This window comes from Amblyomma mixtum, chromosome 3 (assembly GCF_055824585.1).
Source record: "Amblyomma mixtum isolate Tamu chromosome 3, ASM5582458v1, whole genome shotgun sequence".
In the NCBI taxonomy this organism is placed as follows: domain Eukaryota; kingdom Metazoa; phylum Arthropoda; class Arachnida; order Ixodida; family Ixodidae; genus Amblyomma; species Amblyomma mixtum.
Window position 1 is genome coordinate 96,193,901 of NC_143014.1, and position 21,856 is coordinate 96,215,756.

General features: G+C 48.3%; 1 protein-coding gene, 1 long non-coding RNA gene and 2 pseudogenes across 2 annotated transcripts in view; 3 read left to right on the top strand and 1 right to left on the bottom strand.

Annotated features, from left to right (window-relative positions):
- The window catches only part of LOC149351043 (eukaryotic elongation factor 2 kinase-like), a 57,912-nt gene that overhangs the window by 22,673 nt on the left and 13,383 nt on the right, over positions 1-21,856 (top strand). The window lies entirely within an intron of this gene.
- LOC149351045 (uncharacterized) lies at positions 100-15,230 on the bottom strand (annotated as a pseudogene).
- On the top strand, positions 7,471-12,383 carry LOC149351046 (uncharacterized; annotated as a pseudogene).
- LOC149351047 (uncharacterized) lies at positions 19,470-21,133 on the top strand. Its single transcript, XR_016290491.1, has 2 exons — positions 19,470-19,727; positions 20,972-21,133. It is a non-coding gene; the product is annotated as an uncharacterized LOC149351047 (long non-coding RNA).

Below are 21,856 nucleotides of genomic sequence, written 5' to 3' on the forward strand. Positions count from 1 at the left end.
GTGCCCACTGCTGTGGGCGCTTTGCAAACACCCTCTCAAAGTACTCAACGAAGGCTCTGAGCTCCTCCACAGACTTTGACGGCAGAAGTTTCGCAAGGACAGCCTCAACTTCTGTTACGCTTGGGCAAAGCGTCAAAGTGTGCAAAGTTTCCCTGACAAGTTTCCGATTTTCTCTCCTACTAACTTTACTGACATTCAAGTTCCAAATACGCTTGACATGCCAAGTACAGAGCAAGCATTTCTAGGGGCTCCCCATTACCCTTGCCCAAGCATTGTAATATGCTGGCGCATCGTCTGACATGAAGAGCTCGGTGCAAAGTGCCTGAGCAAGTCTCTCCTTGACTGCCTGAAAAAACAACAACCATAGTTTCTTCTGTAGTACTTTTTGAAAGAAGGTACGCGCATGGAATGCCTGACAAGTCTTCGCCAATTACTAGCAGTGTTGTCAGATGAAAATCGTGCGAATTCGTTCCATGGGTGGAATCAATACAAACACTTTTCCTACCATATTCGAGCAGGAATTCCCTGAGTGCTGTTCATGAGAGCCATTTTAAACTTCCCTATGCCTTGTTCCGTAAGCAACTCTCTATCAGCATAGAGCGAAACTGAGGTTTCTTGGAGCTCATTAATCCACATACTCATGCTGACAAACTCATCTGGGTCTTTCTGCTCCTCATTTCCAATATGGAACTTTCGCTTTATATTATAAACATCGTGCCTGTCCAAAGTGTGGAGCACATTCAATTCATCTCCACCAGTTGCATGTGCATCTAGCAAAATCCTTTTACTAGGAACTCCTAGGCTCAGTTTTGCTGCTATGGCATTCTTCTGAGTGGATGTCAAGCGCTGATGCTTCACACTTTTCTCATGGCCGTAGTGCTCCGCCTAATACTCAACACTTACTTTCTCTCCTTCTTGCGTGACAGCCATAGTTGCAAAGCAGTGCTTGTTGCACTTCCCACTGCCCACTAACTTTGGCTGCCGCTTACCTTTTCCAGTTTTCACCTCCATTCCTGACCTGTGGCAAAACAGGTACCTCTTCGTTGCTCCTGAGGGTAAACGCTTTGGTCCAGTAGTGGCTGTGAATTGGACTTGCTCCTTCATTTCTTCTATTTCCTTCCATGCTGCAAAATCTACAAACAAAAATACAAATGCACGTATTTAATGGAGACATATTACACAATGGTCAAACTTGTTTTGCTATGTTTCGAACAATTTAACTGAAGTTTTTCAAGATGTAAGGCAGCCATCAGAGCAACATGGACTAGCTATAGACTTCTCAAATGTGATCGCTCAAGGGTAAAGCACTCTTAGTGCATGAGGCCCACCTGCCCCAAGTTCTGCTAACACTTCATGGATGACGCACTGTAACTGCTCCAATATTTACTAATTTAATCTACCTTGCCCTTTAAAAGCGATTCAATACAGTTTTGTGAGGCATGGCTGCCATATATTCCACAAGGCTAGCAACCTAATGCAAGCTATAGACAAGCGTCAGGCCATGACGTCACGGAGATGCGGCGTTGCTGGAGTCAGCAGTGGCTTTCGTTATGTAGGCAAGAGCCGGTACCGTGTGCCTTGGGTATGCCACGCTTGAGCGTTTTTGAGCGTTTGAGTAGTTTTTTCTCTATTTTTCGCTTCCACGAGCTTCAACATGTACATTTTCTTCACCACCTATCCTAGAAAGGGATAAAACGTCGCTAAGGTATCGGCAAAATCATGCAGTTACTTTTCATATTACCTGACTTTTACTATTGCTGGTCAATCAGAACCTGGCGAAAACAGCTAATACCGGACCGAAAACCAGTTATCAAGCAGAATAAGGCCTGCAATGACTTAAAATATTTAGCTCTGCAGAGCAAACGTAACTTCGTTGTAGCTCGACGTAAACTTCTATCCATTCGCCTGTGCACCTCTCTTAAAGCCAAGCGAATAAAAAAGCATTTTTTCAGACATTACCAGTGAAGATCGCAATTGCATGACTCATTCAAAGTAACTGCATGGCTTCAATGTCCAGTAGTGTTCGGCGTTCTCCGCACTGAAGTGGCTGGACGAGAGCAGGCACATCACAAAGGTTCGTCATGTGAGAAAGCTGCCTCGAGTCTTGCATCCCGCCGTCCTTCTTCTTGGACTTAGCGATCGGGTATGCTGTATCGCCCCAAACGTTGAGACTGCAGACCTGTATACCTCGTGCTTTCTCGGTTTCATTTTATAAGTCAACCTAGTCGACCGTCGTAGCCACGCCGTTGCTGCCAAATATAGGAGCACAGAAGGAAGCCTATGCAGCGCTTCACCAGATAATTCCGCCCAGGTTGTCGAACTGGAATTTTTTTGGGTTCAGTTCAGTTCCGGGTTCGGCTCCGGAGCGACATTTCGTTCCGGTTCGAACCGCTCCGGATAGCGTCGAACCGGTTCAAACGGGTTCAGGCTATAAAAAATTCTGAACGTAGGTTTTTATTCAACCTTGTTTTGCTGTTTACTTTTCTTTGTGATATCAGCATATAAAACAACACTGCAAAATTTGCTCATTGCGAGATGTTTTACTGTTCGCGGCAAAAAGACCTAAATTTACGCAAGAGCCGCGAAATCAAATGAACTCAGAATTAGTGTACACCAGCTATGTATATTAGACTATCTGATGAGTTACATAAAAAGAAAAGGTGATGGATTATTCATCTACAAAACCTTTCAGTTTCAGCAGTTTCGAAGTCCCCGTCAGGCGAGTAATAGGTCTCTCTTGAAGCTCGTGTCAATCGGGAATTTCTCCAGCCCAAAATGCTTAAGCAGGCGCCGTCAGGACCACTGCATGTGCCCACTATGAGCGGAAGTTGCCTTGTATTTGCAGGTGTATAAAGCCAAGACATCTTTCTGTCACCCCAAAAGCGGCTTGCCAGTCACACCCCCCCACCCACCCACTCTGGCACACCTGCAGCATACATCTTGAGAGTTTACCAAAAATATTTTATTTTCATCACCTGCTCTACATTGCCTTTGTAACTCGCATTATCTCGACCACCTATAGCTCAGTTTCTTCAAAAACACAGCTAATCGTGGCATGTCGCTAGTACAGTGTAAAATTAAGATTTTGTCCTATGCTGATGTCGTCTCCGTCTCTTGCTCTGACGAAAAGAATATGATAAAAAAGCAGGCTTGCATTGGTTGGGGGCTCTTCGTGTCTGTACGGACACAAACTTGCGACGTCTTAGATGCGACGTTGCGCTGTGAAGATGTTGCAATTGGTGCATTGCAAGGGGACGATCGTAAATTCGTTAAATAGAATCTTTGTTACTTTTCTGGGTCGCTTTCAAAGGGAGCCCATGCGTGGACAGAATTTTATGCTACCTTGATACAGTATGGTGAGCCTTTCGTGCAGTTTTTGTCCACTAACCTGTTTCATGACTTATTTTTCGAAACCCAAAAAGCCACCGCTTCCTGGCAGCTGTGCTAATAATTATTAGGTGACTAAATGCTCATCTGTCTTTTATGTACATAGTCGCGAGGGAATTTTGTGCTGACACACTCGATTTCCTAAATATTCGCTTTTTCTTAGAACCTGTACGGCTTCTCCAGAAGGCAGCTGACAAAGGTTCTGATCGGTTATTACTTCCTCTACGTGCAGCCTTACCTAGCCTTTGCTGACGGTCTTATATTAAGTAAGACGAGTTCAGAGGATGTACATTCAATAGGCCCCAAAAACCTTTCTTAGACCTCAAACGTCGACTTTACGTATTAGGACATGCCATCGAGCCAAGCGGACGTTTGTGCCATGATCAGTGAATTGCTACATCTGCAAGCAAGGAGGAACTATTGAACAAAGAAATTATTTGTGACGCTATGTTCGTTTGAGACACAGCTCACTTCAGCAGTCTCTTAAAAAGGACACTGAGGTCATGCCTTACACTATAAGATTTGTGCCAGTAATGAAGGACACCAGAATTCCGTGTGAACATTTCCTGCTAATAAGACTGCTTAGCGTGTGAAGAAGCTCTATGCTTGATAAACACGCACAATCGCCACTTTCGGCGAGGTCACTGTTCACAGAACAGTTCTCATTTTAGCTCGGAACGTTTATGCTGCGAAAGTTAAACCTCCTGACTGATCGCCCTTTCTTGACGTGTGCACCTTCAGGAATTTTTATGTGCGGGCAGAGCAAGGAAGTGATAGTGGCATGAGGCCGTGTGCCGAGGTCGCGGAATTCGACCCAATCAAGTAAAGCAAGACAAGGTCAGGGAGGTTCCCGATATTCCATGCGGCAACAATAAAAAGAATCTTTGAAGATGGCCGAGTAGCCTACGGCATCAGTAAACGAAGCTTCTCTGTTGCGCCCGCCGCCACTGGCTCGATTCCCACTTACGGTTAAAGCATTGTAGGTGGTTTCGTTACTGCGTTAGCAGTTTAGTCTCCTTTCTCAAAAATTTCCGTGGTGTGAGTGTGTGTACATGCACGCGCGTGTGTCCATGCATGTGGGCGCTTAAGCATGTGTATGCACACGTGTGCACAATTCGGTGGGCGCACATCCGGGCACTCACTGGCAAAAAATTTACAGACGGTTGCAATTGGTGGTAATGCGAAGTTTAAGCGCAACTTTCGCCACTGCCAGGTTGACAACAAACCCGGTGACCAAATCTCGACATGGACTCCTGTCAGCTGCCAAGGCTTGTCTGAGGAACTGCTATGCCGCTATTTTGGCCCTTAGAGAATGTTACAGAGCGTTAACGATGTCGACTATGAAATGCTTCCAGACAATGCAGTGCAACTGCGATGCAGACAGCTCAGACATTGTGCGCGTTGTGTATGGCTTAAACCGTTCTATACACGGTAATGGCAAACATGTTGAAGTCGTAACGTGCTTCAGCTGGAATGCTCTGCTAACCCCCCCCCCCCCCCCCAACGTTTATTTTCGGTATTAAACTTACGTTGACCGCGAGGCTGTCGGCATCACAACAATGCTTCTCTTTTTCGGAAGGGGAAATAATGCCACATACAGTCCGACAAAATGTAAAAAAAAAAGCAGCAGCTAGCAGTGGGCCACGATCCGCGACTCTACTGGCCAATCCCAGTAGTAAAAAGTGGAACAACTTTTTACTATTTGAGTACAGCAAACAAGCCAGGGATCGAAATTCTAGAGCATATAATTGTTTCTCTTGTAAGCGGCTTTTTCTTTAGGTGAGAAGAAAAGTTTTAACAGATTACTTTTAGTTGTGGAAGAATTCTTTGCAAAGGTCCTGAATGTGGGCGAAGCTTCACTCCAGACTTGAGTTGTATCAGACTATAGTATTGCCAGGTGGCACGTGGCTGAGCTGGAAGATGACGATGCAGCGCTCACGCTGTCATGCATCGGCCACCAATCGACCACAGTCTTGCCCAACACCAGGTATTAAAGCACCCTGCGTCAACAAGCATGTCACAACAAGAGAATCGAGCAAGTTCTCAAGAATGGAGATAGCCTAAAAGCGGTGAAGAGGAAACTAGGCAGAGAGAAAAATCGGATGTATTCATTAAGAGAGAGAGGGCAGTGTCATTTCCAAAGTAGGCACAGAGTTCTACTATATAGTAGCCAATGGAATCAGGACAATAATGAAAGGCAGTAGTGCACAGCACTGACATCCCGCCAGTAGCGAACGAGGAAGTGAAGGAAGCCTTAGGAGCAATGCAAAGGAGGAAATCAGCTGGTGAGGATCAGGTCCATATATGCTGGGAAGGTCAGAGGGGAGATGGTGCTAGAAAAACTGGCCACCCTGTACACATAGGGTTTTTCGTGTTTGGGTGAAACCGGACTTTACCACATTAAAATTTTTACACCTCGAATATGCTCTTGAAAGATTGGGTGAAACGTGATTTTCCCCCGATTTCTGAACTACAATGCCCTTAGACAGACAACGAAGAAAACAATCTAACATTATTGAAGTTGACAGCCGTACTGGATCTACTCTAGAAGTGCTTGCTGAGTCAGTCATCCAATGACTACCGACATCTTGATTTCCGTGACCAACGTGTAAGAATATATTAAGGTGCTGACACTGCGCCCGGCGGAGCGGCCAGACCTTGTTCGCTGCTCCTTGCGCTTCTATCGAACGCAGGCAGGTGGCACCATACGATGGAGGCTTGTCTAGTCGCCGAGCTGCGGCAGCTACAATGCAGGTGCTGAGCAATCGTTTGGTGCCGCGGCATGTAGTATGTGCGCTTTCTTAAGTGCAGCAAGGCACCGAAGGATTGAAACTGCTGTTGACACCAAATAATTTTGGGCAACTTCGTGTTATACTTGCTGGGACTGCGTGAATGGGTGAAGCAGCAGCGAGGACGATGCCGTGCGATCCTTCCGAGCTCGTTAACGAAATGCATTCACTGCAAAGTTTTTCCCATCCATCCACACGAATGCTCAGAGCATATATAATAACTATACTGACTCCTAAAATATTGTCACGAAGTTGTGACGACGGGAACGGGTTTATTTACAAGTGGGGATCAGGGACGTCAGTGGACGGCCAGCGTCAGGCGGGCTTCACCACAGTCTCGCAGACTGTCGTTTTCTAGGAGGCTAGGTGGCATTTCGTTTTCTAGGTGGCAACACGACCACAACCATAGTAGCCTTCAGAGGACCAAAGGTACCAAACTTTGTCCGATATGGTGTCACGCTCATACCGTGCCACCTGTACAGAAAGCAAGTCGATGTCTGCCACCAGTGTGGTCGGGTCGGGCATCGCAAGGACGTGTGCCCGATGCCAACCAACCGGATCTGCAGGGGCTGCGGCCAAGCGAACCCCAAGGAAGACCACAAATGTACCCCCAAATGCAAACTTTGCGGCGGCGCTCACCCGACCGCCAACACAGAATGTAAAGCCAGGTACAAGGTTCCCTACGTCGTTCGCAAGCGTCAGTGGGAGCGCCGAAAGGTCAGCCACCAGCTGCCGTCGGAGAGCGTTTTCCAGTCACTCGATAAGCCAGCTGCCCATAAGTCAAGAACGCCATCAAGAAACCGCGCGCAGTCGAGAAATACCAGCTGCAGGAGCCAGAGCAGAGACGCGCGAAAAACGAAAACCCAAAGATCACCGTCGCGCGAGAGAGTCTGTTGGGTCAACGCCGCACGAGGTATGAAGACCAATCCGAGCGACAACGTTGAAACAGAAGACAACGCTTCAACCAAGGAACGAGAGATCAACGAGGCCCTGGAAAAGGAGAACGCGACCCTGCAAGCCACCATCAACAACCTCACCAAGGAAATCGCGGAGATCCGCAACGCCCTCCGCAACGTCATACAGCAAAGATCCAGCCCGAGCGGCAACAACAAGGCCGAAGAAACTACGGCCGGCACAGACAAGGAGCCGCCAACGAAGAAGAGGGCCGTCGAATCGCGCAAGACCAAGAACAACATGAGCAACTGCAGCACCGACAGCAGCAACAACAACGTCGAGGCCAAACTCAACAGCCTCGAGGATATGATCAAATCGATGAAGGAAGCCATCGAAGCCTTCCAAACGGAGAACGTCAATAGACTCAGCAATCTGGAAAGCAGTGTGCAACTAACACTAAGCAACCCATTGTTCATGCCAGTACAGCAGCAAGTCAACCAAGCGCAGCAACTCGGAGAATTCCGAACAGGACAATCATGGCCTCCAACTCCACAGGCATAACAGTGTGGCAGTGGAACTGCCGCTGCTTCGTCAAGAAGAGGGCAGTCGTCCAGCAACACATCGAGCACGCGGCACGCAAGCCCGACGTGCTCCTGCTCCAAGAAACACTAACGGACAAGCCATCCCTCCCCGGCTACAGGGTGCACGCGGACCCGCCCGACGGCAGAGGCCTGTGCACCCTGGTCAGGAAGGGACACACCTTCGTCGAACACCGGCTAAGCAACGTCAGGATCGAACACATGCTCACTGAACTCATACCGACCAAGCAAAGAAAAAACAGCATCTTCATTTTGAACATCTACAGTAACCCATCGCAGAGACTGCAGAAGTTGAAAGTCATTCTTCACAAGGCAAGCACGACGGCCGGCCAGAGCACGCTGATCGCATGCGGCGACTTTAATGCGATGGATCCGGCGTGGGGCTACGTCAAGAGAATGCGAAAGGCAGAAACCTATCCCAAGACGCGGCAGAACTCGGCTATACCCTCATAACCGACCCGGCTTACCCAACGAGAATTGGCAACTCTGTGTCCCGAGATACCAGCCCAGACCTCACGTTTGTCAAGAACAACGAACCGATTACGATCACGTTGAGGAACACGGGGGTGTACCTCGGCAACGACCACATGATCGTGGAAATCGGCATACCGGAGCAGAGCAGTACCAACGTCAGGAAACATACGTGGATCGATTGGACCGCTTTCAGAGATAACAGAAATCAGGAGGCGGAAGAGATCGAAATCGACAACATCGACACGTGGACCAACAAGATCCTCCAAGACGTTCGAAACTCAACCAAGGACATAGAAACAGACCTCGAAACGAACAGAATGGATAGCCGACTGGCCCACCTCATCGAAGCCAAGCAGTCCATTCTCAACAGATGGAAAAAACAACGCCTTAATCGTAGGCTACGAAAGAAAGTCGCAGAACTCAACAGAGCAATCGAGGACCACTGTCGCACGCTATGTGCGCAACAGTGGAACGAGATATGCAACGCCGCCGATGGCCAGATGCAAAAGAGGAAAACATGGAACTTGCTGAAGCATCTGCTCGACGAAACCAAGACTAAGTCACACCAAAGGGACCGACTGGCGAAACTCATCCATCGAGAAGTCACTAAACACGGCGCTGATGAGGTGGCGAAACGCATCAGCGACAGATACCTGCCGACTACGCCCACGGAGTGCCACGGGGGGCTGCCCAAGGCCCATCTCGACAGAGATATAGACGTAGAAGAAGATCGCACGGCACTGCAGGACCTCAACAGCAGGTCGGCGGCCGGGCTGGACCGCATCACCAACAAGGCGCTTAAGAACCTCGACGACAAATCCAGAGAAAGCCTCGCGAGCTATTACAACAAATGCTGGAAAACGGGAACGCTGCCGACGCAGTGGAAGAAGGCCAAGATCATCCTGATCCCCAAGCCGGGCAAGCCATCCGACACGCATAACCTCCGACCCATATCGCTCACATCTTGCGTGGGCAAGGTGTTGGAACATGTCCTGCTCAGCAGGTGGCAAGAATACCTCGAGAAAGAAGATCTCTACCCGGAAACAACCATTGGCTTCAGGCAGCATCTTAAGTACCCAAGACGCCATGATACAACTCAAGCACCAGATCATCGACGGCAACACCGGCGACAACAAAGCAATACTGGGACTCGACCTGCAGAGCACCTTCGACAAGGTGAAGCACTCGGCGATCCTATCCCAAGTCTCGAAACAACATGGGAGAGAGATCATACAATTACATCAAAGACTTCCTCACGGACAGAACGGCCAAGCTCAGAGCGGGGGGACCTCCAAGCACAGGAAAAGAAGCTGGGAAGCACAGGCACACCTCAGGGATTGGTCATCTCGCCGGTGCATTTCAATCTCGTGATGATAGGAGTGGCCGAAAGGCTCAGGAACATCAAGGAAGTCCGACATACGATATACGCCGCCGACATAACGCTGTGGGTGGAAGAAGGCAGCGATGCCCACATCGAATCCACTCTACAGGTGGCCGTTGATGCGATCGAAGACCAACTCGACGGAACGGGGCTCCGATGCTCGCCGAGTAAGTCGGAGCTCCTTGTCTACCCGCCCGTCAAGCACCGCAAACCAAAGAGCAGCCCGAGAGAGTGCGAGGCAATCAAAGTCAAGACCAGAGAGGGAAACGCGATCCCAAGAGTCAACAAGATCAGAGTGTTGGGAATGACGATCGAGACGCATGGCAGAAACGGCGAGACCGTCACCCGACTCATTGCGAAAGCGGCGAACGCCACGAGACTACTCAAACGACTCACGAACAAGAAAAGCGGAATGACGGGAGAGAGCCTCATCAGACTGATCCACTCGTTCGTCATTGTCACGTAGCGTACGGGGCGGCCTACCACAAGTGGAAGAAGACCGAGAGAAACAAGATAGATATACTCATCCGCAAAGCCTACAAGACAGCAATGGGACTGTTCGAAACAATGAGCACCAAACGCCTCCTGCAGCTGGGGGTGCACAACACTCTAGAGGAGATAGCGGAGGCCCAACGCGCCGCACAACTCGAAAGACTGTCTATGACCAAGGCCGGCCGGAAAATCCTGGACAACCTGGGAATTGGATATCAAGGCAGGGAGCAGACGCAGCTCCCCGTCCCCGATGAGATCAGGCGCAACATCAGAGTGGACTCGGTACCGAACAACATGCACCCGGAGTATAATAGAGGGAGGAGAGCAGCGAGAGCCAAGGCGCTGATAGACCAGCACGCGGCCGACACACACACGCACGCTACGTTGACGCGGCTGAGTACGCCAAGATACACGGCTTCACGACAGTCGTCGTCGACGACACAGGCACCGTTCGCATGACCACCAGCACGAGATGCCCCAAGGCAGAGCAAGCGGAGGAGGTGGCCATCGCCGACCGCGACTGCCACACGGTGCTATGCGACTCGAGGCAGGCGGTGAGAAATTATGCCAAAGGCAGGATAGCGAAGGAAGCGGTGCACATACTGCAAGAAACCAAGAACGACGATGGCAGCAAACAAGTGAGAATCAAGTGGTTCCCGGCGCACGCGGGCAAGGCGTCAGACCGCAACGCCAACCACAACGAGACGGCACACGCCGAGGCGCGCGCGCTAACGGACCGCGCCTTGGTCGACTGGCCGCTGTGGTTCAGCACCAAGGACCGAATGACCGAATACAACGAAATAACCAAGGCGTTCCGCCTAGCTCGCAGAACCCTTCCACCCTCTTGCTCGGGGCTCAGTCGAGAGCAAGCCGTTTTATTCAGACAGCTACAGACGGGCTCATTCCCCAGCCTGTCGCTGTTGCACAGAATGTATCCCGAGACGCACCCGACAGACAAATGCAGAGTCTGCCGAACGGAGACGGCCGGCTTCGCACACATTCTGTGGAATTGCAGCAAGTACCAGGAAGAAGCTAAGTCTGGGAGGATCCCGCCACGACTGGAAGCAGCCGCAGGGAGCGACAAACAAGAGGAACAACTTTGGGCCGTCCAGCAGGTCATCGAGGCGCTGGCCCGGCAGGGACCCAGCGAGCCGGCAACGGCGAGCGGGGACCCAGGCCGCGCGGCCGGCGCCCAGAGGATGACATAGGCCCCGTCCGAAGCGCGCGTGCGCTCTACTGCAGGCCCCAAATAAACGTTTTAACAATCCAATCTAGGAGGCTTTCTTGAACTTGCCTCTTTTGTCAGACTGGGACATCTGGGAAAAATACTGGGCACAGCATCAGCCAGAAGGATCGGTTTCTTGGGTGCATTTAAAAGTGCCTTGCCATTAAACTTGGCATAGTACGATTTTATAGTGTAAGCTCGGGAAAATGCTTCGCGCAGATGTGGTCACTAGATCGAATTATCCTACCTGTTCTGGGCAGATGGGATATTTATTTCCTATCCTCGCCTAGAACCAAAGTTCTAGGCGATCGGGCTCAAACGCAGCTTTAAAGAGCGACACTTGGTCTGGACAACTCTGGTAGCCTGATCTGCACTTGGATACTAAGTATAATCACGTATGGTCAGCTTCTGCTGCCATGTACATAGGCCGCAACAGCCGTCCAAGGTGTGAGCCCACACCACCACGTGGGTTTGCACAATCACTGCAGCTGGTCCCAAACCGCAACACAAAAGCTAGTTCTACCAAACTTTGTTCGCGCACAGTGCCTACGACAACATCGAAGGCATGAACCTAAACGTCCACACCTTGTGATGCACTCTTGCAGTGCAAAACACCGAAAAACAAAACCTAAAATGGGACCGAAAGCCGTGCAAACCGTTCACCCGCGTCCGCCACTCTGCAAGTGAATGGCCACCACTGCGCTGAGCCCCCGCGCCAGTGTGCGCATATAGTAGAGGGCAAACATGATCTGTGCGTGCTCTCCGCAGTGGCAGACAGCCAGTGTCAACACCGAAACTATTTTTACACCGTGTTCATGACCGGTGCAGACCCTTTTTACAAGCAGTTGAACCAGTACTTGATGGAAGCGAAGCAAGCCCCACAAATACAGGTGTTGAAGTCAGGGACTATTGGAATGACAACTGCGGGCTACCCCAGGCTAGGAAATGCTGTGTTGACGGTCACAATACTGTAGACAATAAGGAATTTTAACAATGGCTGCACACGAAGACATTTCAAATTACAGTACAAAAAATCGGAGAGGAAACAAACTCCACCAGAAGGGTATGACGCGATAGCATGTGGATTAATTCCCGTATATGCAAAAGGTCATTATCTATTTTAGATTCTTATATCCCTGACAGTCCTCATACCCCTCCTGGTGCAGCGGATAAGTCATACGCCTCTGCCCTGCAATGGCAGGTGCTCCCCAGCGGCAGCTCTATATGACCCACGTTGCTCTTCCCAAATACGAGTCTTTCATTTAGCTGGGACCTTTCCCACTGGACAGTTTGCAATGGGTGGGTTTGAGGACGCCACAAGGTCGTGTGACGTAGGTGGGCCACCTGCCTCGTAGGTTGCTCCCGCAGCCAATCATTAAGTGCTACCTGCCAGGTTGCATGAGAATGCCATGTTTTACGGGTACCATTGAATGTTAACACACACACACACAAACGAGTTTTCGCTCAATGAGGCAAGCAAGGTTTGCGCATTAAAATTAGTTTTGTATTTGCACTAGTACCCTGCACATGCAATATAAATATCATGCAGAAAGGAGCCATGCTCCTTTATTGAGAGCACAGAGACAGCACTGATGACTTCTTAGTGAATAATACAGTTTACGTGAACTGTTCACAGAAAGAAAAGATCATCATTTCGCCAGTTCTAAGCAAGAACGTGCAAGCTTGTAGCTCCATTGTGTCCAAGTTCTCACCCCCGAATACTGCACGTTTGCCGAAGCAGAAAGAAGAGGTAAACTGTTGCTCCATGCGCATTAAAATTACAGAGGAGAGAGCTATAAACAACAGATAAGCAGAAGCAATGAGGCGCATAATGCTTCTTATTCGTATGCATTTCTCACGATATTTTTTTTTGCGCATCCTGTGCTTCTGCTGTGCCTGCAAATAGCATTAACCAGGAGTCGTCCTGCGCTTGCTGTGCTTATTCCTTGCTTTACCCAGCAATATAATTCGCAATGCACTGACCTCTGTCGTTCATGTAAGTACCTGGAAGCGCTTTAAGCTGTCAAAATTTCGCTCCCTTTTCCTCCGCAGAACACTACGCGAGCGGTCTACGCAAGCTAACATTTATTCGTGCATGCACAAAAAAAGAACGCCAAGAACGCGTGCATCTTCCTCACCTGAATAGGAAGAAAACTGAAGCGTACTTAGTCTCGACACGAACCCATGGTTCTGCTCGTGGTGCTGCAACAATTCGCCACGGCGGGCAAAGTTTACATTAGTACAGGGTCGTCCACTCTTGGGGTGATCACCGCTCCCCGTGGCTGCGCTCCGCGGAGCGCCAGTGCGTCCGGCGCGGCCGCGCATCGAAGCAAAGCTGCGCATGCGCGGGGGGAACTAGGGGAGGTGCTTCGCGTCGTCTGCTACAGCGCTGGAGCGCGCCGCTCTTGCTTTGCTGTGAAGCGCACTTCACTGAGCTCCAGCGACTGAGGGACCGAGACGGAATCGCGGGAAAGAGCACTTTAATCGCGGCAGCGTATTGGTTTCGCCTAGAGCATGTGAACAGCCTGTTTCTTCACCGTCAGAAAGTCAATTTAATGCAGAAACTGAAACAAGCATCTCCGCAGATAAACGACTTAAGCATTGCCCCCCCCCCCCCCCCCCCCCCGATTGATGAGGATAAAATGACTAAAGCGCTATTCTTTTGCGCGCTGTGCTGGTGCTATTTTTTGTTGTTGCCGCAACTGTTAGTGCCGTGTGTCTGGAGATCCTATCAGGCGCGCTTTTCTTGGTTTAGGGCGATGACGTGATGAGCATAGCGCGCAGTTTCGTGCATCGCTTGATGCTATATCGAATTTGATTAATGGGGCTAATAAAACGGCCAACACCCGTCGCTCTGCAGATGGAATCCCACACATCCGGCACGCACGAAGGCTGATCAAACTATTTGGTCACCGCTGAGGCCTCTGGTTAATATAAACCGCTCGGGGTTTATTAACGTGCGTTTCCATAGCAGAGCCACGGGCGTTATTGCATTATGTCATTAAAATTACCGAGGTCACTTAACACTGCTTGCGTGCTGTGAATGCGAAATCATTTATGGGTCATCATGAATTCTGCTGCGTGTTCTATTAAAGGTTTCCCCCACCTTTACCATAAAGGCCTTTGTCCAGAAGGTCTTTGGCCTATAATCATTTACCACAAAAAGCGTTCGACCCGAAGGCATTTAACAATCTCATAATGACTATCAGCATTTATTATGCCCTTTACCTAAAGGCCTTTTAGCTAAAGGTATTTGTCCTAAATGCCTTTGACCTAAAGGTCTTTGCCATAAAACTTTTTTCTGAAGGCCTTTATTGTTTATCATTAGTGCCTTTCACCATTAATAATAATGTCCTTTACCTAAAGGTCTCTATTGCAAAGGCCTTTCACCTTAAGGACTTTGTCCTAAAGACCTTTCACTATTATCACTACTAACTATTAATACTGCTAACTATTATCCCGTACACACATCTCTGATGTCTAGGCTATATTTCAATTATGATGTCTGGCTTTCCTTGATTACGTCATCTGAGTTTTTGGACCACTTTTGCAAACAGCAACATCCGGGTTTCGTTGCCGATAAGCCATATAATGTCGCTATAAAGGTGAAATGTTATAGGGCAAAAGAAGGACGAACACAGATAGTCCATGGACAGGACAGCCGCTGCCCGCTCCTGGCCACAGGACAGCGCCTGTCCTGTCCATTGACTATCTGTGTGTTCGACCTTCTTTTTGAGTTGCAAAAGTTGACCTTTCTTCAGAATGAACCAAGCAGCCGTGGAACACGTTTTATTCTATATTGTCTCCATCGAAGTACTGCCTCCGCGGCTGCGGTTGAACCCGCAACGTTTGGATCAGGGGCAAGAGCGAAAGTCACTGAGTCACGGCAGCGGGTTTCTCAATGATACGAAGCCGCACAGCACCAGCGCGAGTTCAGCTTGAATCATGTCCGAGATGTATAGGATGGCGGTCTGTGGTAGCCGAGTCATGCTACCCGCTCTTATCAGCTTACGATGCTGATACGTGGCTGCTCATGACTGCTCAACGAAGGGGCTGGCCACTCTCAAGCGAATGATTCTCGGATTGTTCGTAAAAGCGAAGGCCAGCGGACGTTTTTACTCTGACCGCAGTTCTGTCGGCTTGCATGATCATCGTGCGATCAGCTTTGGAATATGGATTGCTTTTATCTTTTGCTGCTTCCCATGCCCCTTCGGCGACAAAAACTCTGACAGCGCAGGCCCATTTCATTTCCCGGTGCACTTTCGAAAAGGTAGCCATGTCGCGGGTGCCAGAAAATGAAAGACAGCGCATTGTAGATCTCTGCCTTCAAAACTATTCCCAAAGAGTTATATCAGAGATGACTAATCGGCCATTTAAAACTGTGAATCGAATCATCCAGGCGTACAAAAAGGAAGGAAGAATTGCTGATGCTCCCCGTAAAGCCCGGCCCAAAGTGACCACGGAAGAGGACGACATGGCCATTGTTGCGGCGGTGGCTGACAACCCCACTTCAACTGTTCGCGAAATTAAGAATAACCTCGGGCTGGATGGCGTCTCAGACACGACTATCAAGCGTCGCCTCTACGCGGCAGGTCTGAAAAGCAGAACGGCGGCGCAAAAGCCAATAGTGAGCGCGGCCAACAAAGTAAAGCGCGTAAATTTCGCCCTTCAGCATGAGCAGTGGACCGAAAACGAATGGAGAAAAGTCGTCTTCACAGATGAGTCCACCTTTACAACAAGATGGGACCAGAGGCAGCGAGTTTGGCGCCCCGAGAACTGCCGGTAAGCATAATTAGCGTGAGCTCTCATGTCTTGCAAGTGCGCAGGAACTTTGCACAGATATGGAAACGAAGATGTTGATAGCTTGTTACTCTATTCAAAAAATTTCAATGATAGCATGTGTTCAAATTATAATTCATGTTGCGCTTTTTCTTCCGTGTTTTAAAGGAAATATTGAGCTAATAAATGTCATCTCGCAAGCCATATTTTCAGCGCAACGATTTTTGGGTTTCATCCCAGATTATATATACGTTTCTGTATCCCGTATTTACTTCCTGCCAAAGAGTTTAGAAAATTTTGAAACCAAAGACAATCTCCGATTTACTAGCGTTGTGCTGGACCCACGAGCGAAGAAATGTTTGCCTGAAGCTGGGCATAAATCGTGATCTATGTTGGTGCTTGTATTTTAGATTTAACGTCTTATGTCACATAGGCTATGTGAGACGCCATAGAACAGCGCGCTAAAAGAACCTTGACCGTCTAAGCGGTCTTTAAAATGTTATGATATCGCATACATCAAATGCGTTTTACATTTCGACCGCTCCTAACACGGCCGCCGCGGCCAGGTTTCGTTCCCGCGAGTTGGGATCGGTAGCCTGCGCCATATTGTAATGAGATCAAAAATGACAAAATGTGCGGCCACCGGAATCTTTGTTCATTCCTTTCGTATTATATTCCGTGATAACCACTGGAATGACAGGAAAGGCACGGTGGCTGTATATTTGACTCTGGGGACGAGTTCAATTGCGTTTCAGCCTGTTAGTGCCAAGCCAAAATCTTAAGAGGTCAGAACATTTCGGTATTCATTACTCTCAGTCCAGACTCTGCATCTGCTTGTTTAAAAAAGGAAATACAATTTTTTTTTATAGATACATGCCGGAGTTTATCCAGCGGGTCGCAGCTAGCGGCCGCTCTGCTGTGAGCGTCTGGGGCGTAATGACTGCTGAAGGACTTGGACCTCTTGTTCAAATCCAGGGCCGCTTCAATGCGGACTCATACTGTTCAATCCTGGACGACGTGCTGCTGCCGTATCTAGTCGGAGGACCATTTCCGGACAATGAATTTATCCTGCAGCACGACAACTCTCCGATTCACAAGGCAAGAAAGGTCGGTGCCTACCTGGACGACCGTGGCGTGGCAGTTCTGGACTGGCCACCACAATCACCCGACATCAACGTCATCGAGAATGTTTGGGGCAGAATGAAATTTTCTATGGCACGCCGACAACTCCACAGCCTCTCAGCGGACGCGCTTTGGACAGCTGTGGAAGAGGAGTGGGATCGCCTTAGGTCCAACACTAGCTTTTGTCGTTCGCTGTACAGCTCCATGCCAAGCAGAATGCGAGCTGTCATTGACGGTGGTGGCGAAGCCACTCGCTACTGAACAGAGTAGAGTTTTAAGAAAGAACTGCTCTGCAATGACGCCAACAGCGATTAGAGCGAAGATATGGGCCCAGGAGAAAACAGACCAAAAAAAAGGCACACCAGTAAGCAAGAAACGCTCACATATCCATACCAAAGTATCGCACGAGCCCCATCGCTTGTCTCCTCCTTTCAACTTGGGTTATGCATTTTACCCCACCCCGACCACTTTTTCTGAGGTGAAGGGCACCCTCACAAGTACCGTCTTCAAGAGAGATGGTGACTCACTTCGTTTGTTTTCAGGCAGAAATAGTTGTGCCTCTTACGTCTAAAGTGTCATGTCTTTTACTCAACGTCTTTTCCGTGTCTAACTGTGCAGAAAATGTTTTTGTAAATATATGTCACTCATTTCTTTCCTCTTTCACTTGACTTCTCTGTGTTGCTTCTTTCTCACAGAATACAGCTTAATTGTAAGCTAGAAAACAGACACGTCTCTCATAGCTTTTCCCCTCCAACCGCCTATTCAAAACGAACACAAACAGCATTCTCAGACAGTGTGCATTGATCCCATAGACTCAAAAAAGAAAAAAGAAACGTCAGTGCTACCTGCCTTACAACAGCTTATGAATGTAATAATCAAAGAATTGATTTGCGATTAATCTACCTTAGAATGCGACTTCCCGCGTCAGGTATCCCACAACGAACCGGAACTGCTTCGGCGATTTTACATCAAGTGATGGTAATCAAAATAATTTGTTAGTTGGTTTGTTTATCGGGTTTAACGACATTAAGCGACTCAGGATATGTGGGACGCCATAGTGGAGGGCTCCGGAGAATTTCGACCACCTGGGGTTCTTTAACGTGCAATGACATCGCACAGTACAAAGGCGCCTTGCGTTTCGTCTTCATCGAAACGCGGCCGGGATCGAACCCGCACCCTCGGGATCAGCAGTCGGAAGCCCTAACCACTGAGCCACCGCGGCTTCACATGACGTAAATAAGTTGTATTTTTTATCGGATCTAGAAATATGACTATGGGGCGTAAGGTTGCGACCCTTTGATCGCAGAAATCAGTTGCTATGCCGGACAGCGCAGTGTCGCACATCCCGTAAAGCGATCCACGAACACCTACGAGCGACATTAACACAACAATAAAATAGCCGCGGAGAAGCTGAGATCACTGATTAGCTTCTGTCAAAGTACTGTTTTTATTGCCCGGCTTAATGGTAGAAGAAATGACAAGCAAATGAACAAAATATATATACGAGTGAACAATCGCTCAATTTTTTTTTCCTGATTTTACACGGATGTTGGCCATTTTATTAGCCCCATTAATCAAATTCGATATAGCATCAAGCGATGCACGAAACTGCGCGCTATGCTCATCACGTCATCGCCCTAAACCAAGAAAAGCGCGCCTGATAGGATCTCCAGACACACGGCACTAACAGTTGCGGCAACAACAAAAAATAGCACCAGCACAGCGCGCAAAAGAATAGCGCTTTAGTCATTTTATCCTCATCAATCGGGGGGGGGGGGGGGGGGGGGGGGGGGGGGGCAATGCTTAAGTCGTTTATCTGCGGAGATGCTTGTTTACTAGGAACTATGAATATGGCAACGGCCAAAAGAAAGCTCAACGGAGCTGCGACAGAAAGAGGTAATAAAACAGTGCAATCAGCCCTACAGCCTAAAAGACCAGCGAAGACGCTCGCACAACGGACAAGGTGGATGTACCTTGCAACGGACACGAGAGGACCGTTAGAATATCGAAGTGTGCAAAACAATGAAGTCACGTGATCATGCACAAATAAAAGCCCAAATTCAATTTACATGAAAAAAAAAAACTGTAAAAAGCTTCTATAAAAGTAATAAGCATTGTTCGGACATGCATTGTTTGTAAATATAGTAAAAAAAAATATTATTTCAGCTAGACAAAAAACACAAACAAACGTAGACAGGGGAAGAGAATTACCCCTAGGGACAGGGATTTCTAAGGGGCGGAGTCAAACCTAGGGAGGACCCGGATGGGTTGAACCGCACAAACAAAAAAGAAGGCTGTTCATTTTCTCATGTGAGTCGGCTCGGCTGTCGTCGGGTCTAGTGATATCCCTAATATATTCTGAGCTGTAGGTATGTTTTAGATTATTTGCCCCATGTTTGCCTTAATAAGATTCCTCGCGGATATCGACAAGAAGCCGCATGTGGTGCCAGCGTCCGATATTGAAGACTTTTGCCCGACGACAACAGAGGATTTCGGCAAGTCTGTCTACTCGGTCTTCTTGACAGACAAAGAAGGGGACGGAGAAGACACCGGCTACTACGTCGCGCAGGTCCTCTTACTAGCCGGTAAGTTTTAACCCTGTGTCAAGACCCGGCACTCTGACAGTTACTTGGCGTTCGGCTACTGATTCTAAAATCGCGAATCCCGCCTGCGGCGGCATTTCTTTTAAGAAATGCAAAAACGCCTGTGTACTGTGCGATGTCAGTGCACGCTCAACTATCCAAGGTAGAGTAAATCAGTCCGAGCTCTCCATTATAGCGTCCCCCATAGCCCACGTTTGGAATGTAAACACCACGTACTGTACACACTATGTGACGTGTCTATCGTACTGGCATAGACAGAAGCAGACATTCAGCGCGCTTTGGCGTTCGAGTAATTGCCTGAGCGGATTGTTATTTTAGTGAAGCGCAGCAACCAGCACCAGCAAGAACTTAATTCGCGCTGCGCTAGGGTGTCAAACACGTGTAGCGCTGGTTCGACCAAGCCAAAGCATGCTTAATGGTATTAATTCCTTTACCTACTAGAGAACTGAAATTAAGGGCATATTGCGATCGGAATAGAAAAATACGTGTAGGCTGCAAAAACACGGACATGAAAGTGGATTACGTGGGCCAAGCAAATATGAAGCAAAATACCTGGTCTGTTTTATTTAGGTTGGCTTGTTTTCGTTGCTGCTTCCCGTGGCGTGAGGTTAAAACTAGTGCAGATGTGTGTGCACACTAGTTAGCTTAATTTTGGTGCATCCCGCCAGCCGAACTACCGTGGCTGCTTCTGTTAGCGTTTTTGGTAGGTCATAATATATTTCATCTGTTTCAATTATCTGCATAATTGTGAATGGCCTCAGAAAGGGTCAGTGCTGATCTTGAGCTAAATTTTCAACCATTTTAAATGTTAACTGTCTGCTGAGCAGTGCACTAGTCGGGCAATGTATGACTGTGATTGCTCACTACTTCAATAAGCATGGCTGTTTATTTTGAATTATTTGGCCCTTTTACCACGCATGCTGTATCGTACATTGATAGCCATAAGAGATTAAATATCCTTGCATATAGTATTTTTTAATGTTCTACAATCTCATTTTCCCTTTCCTCTGTAAAATTTCACACAGCAGGCGATTCCAATTGTATTTGTAACTCGCGGTTGCATTTGTGCCTTGTGTGACAATTTTTATGGAATGTATGGCTGGAATTTTGCATTTGCTCATGTTGCTGCCCTTCCCAACTATTTAGTTTGGGAAGGCATACGCCAGCAAGACTGCTGCATAATGTGCACGTTGACTTTAAAGTTTGTTTTTTTCTTTAATTTTTAGATACAGTCTGGCTGTGGGGCTCCCAAAAAGGCGTGGATGTGGAAGGGACTGTGGCCATCATCCCGGGACTCCTGACCGAGAAGACTTAGGATGTGAAAAAACCTCTCCTCAGGAAGCTTGGAAGCACCTAAGTGCATGCTAATAAATAGTTTTGACACTTTTCATGCTGTGGGCAGTGTGTGCTGACTGGAGGGTCACTGCCTGCCTTTTGAGCGGCTTTTGACCAGCCTCGGTGCACTGTGGCAAAAACAGCACCAGTAGTAACCATAACCAGCTGGCAACTGGTCCCAGTTGGGACCAGTTTGCAATGAATGGGTCCCAGCTGTTGGGACCAGTTGAACTGGGTTATGGAGTAATTCCCAATTGGGACCAACTGGCAGTGGGTCCCAACTGGGCAGCTGGGACCCATTGTCAGCTGGTCCCAGCTGGGAATTATTCCATAACACAGTTGAACTGGTCCCAGCTGGCACCAGCTAGGACCAGTTGTAATTTTTTCATTTGGGTTTGGACGGGGAGCCATGCGAGAATGCTTCAGAATGTGAGTAATTTCAACTTTATATATCATTCGCTGTGTTCTGCTATTTATCCAAGGGTGTATGCTTTTTATCCAAGAAATGTAACATTGCAGAAATGAACATTGCAGGTGGCGCAGCACAAAAGGATAAAAGACTAAGACCACATGGATGAATGGTCTTCACTCTTCTCTTCATCTTTTGTCCTTTTGTGCTGTAGCACCTGCAATGATGTACCAACTAGCTGAACTGTCCATTTTGTTGTGGTTCAACTGCACAGCTCAGGCACACACGTATTCAAGCTATGCTGTGAGCAGCTGAAATACTTGCGAATAGAGGGACTATGTTATTCCAATTGTATTCGGATTTTGGA